At 38.7% G+C, this 789-nt stretch overlaps 1 pseudogene; it reads left to right on the top strand.

The window, feature by feature from the left end:
* LOC137742052 (early nodulin-like protein 15) lies at positions 1–789 on the top strand (annotated as a pseudogene).

The raw sequence follows: 789 nt of genomic DNA, 5'->3' as shown, positions 1-789 counted from the left end.
ATGATCAAAACCATGAATGTGATGGCCCTTGTTATAGCAGTGGCAGCAGCAACATCGGTGCTCATGCGACATGTAGAAGCTGCAAAATATACCGTCAGAGACGAGTTGGGTTGGACAATTCCTCCCGGTGGCGCTGCCACCTATGAAGCATGGGCAGCCAAGCATAGCTTAGTAGTTGACGATATTCTAAGTAAGCTTGCTATTTCCCAGAAATTTAATTTCCCTATTTTGTTTAATTTCCTAAAAATAATGGGTTAGTCTATGGTACTCATAAAAAAGGGTATTTGTCCTCTTTAATTTGAATGATGATTTTCTTACACCAATAAATGTTATTATGTGCATTTTTAATATTGTTCGAAAATGTTATTATGTGTTATTAAGTATAATCTTAGTATTACCATTATATAACCTGAAGTATAATGATTAATTAATCTTGTTTTGGCATTTGTATTGTAGCCTTTAACTTTGCGGTAGGAGAAAGCGACTTGGCTTTGAACCAAGGAGGACTTTGACTCGTGCAACACGACGGATCCCTTATATGTATTCCAAGCACCAGGAGAATATCAGTTTCTTGATGTTGGTAGATATTACTTGACCTGCACCTTCGCCGGCCATAGCTCCAAAGGCCAAAAGATTGCCCTTTCCTTTTCTCCCACTTTTTCTCCTTCTCCAAGTCCTACTTCAAGTGATGGACAAAGCCAAATTGCTGCTCAAAAATCTGCTGCGGTTAAATTTGTGTCCAAGAAAGAAAACGGTTTCAAGAAGCTATTTGGGTCAATTGGCTACTAG

This window comes from Pyrus communis, chromosome 1 (assembly GCF_963583255.1).
Source record: "Pyrus communis chromosome 1, drPyrComm1.1, whole genome shotgun sequence".
Taxonomy (NCBI): Eukaryota; Viridiplantae; Streptophyta; class Magnoliopsida; order Rosales; family Rosaceae; genus Pyrus; species Pyrus communis.
The sequence above is the reverse complement of the archived record's forward strand: the minus strand, read 5'-3'. Positions and strand labels throughout refer to the sequence as shown.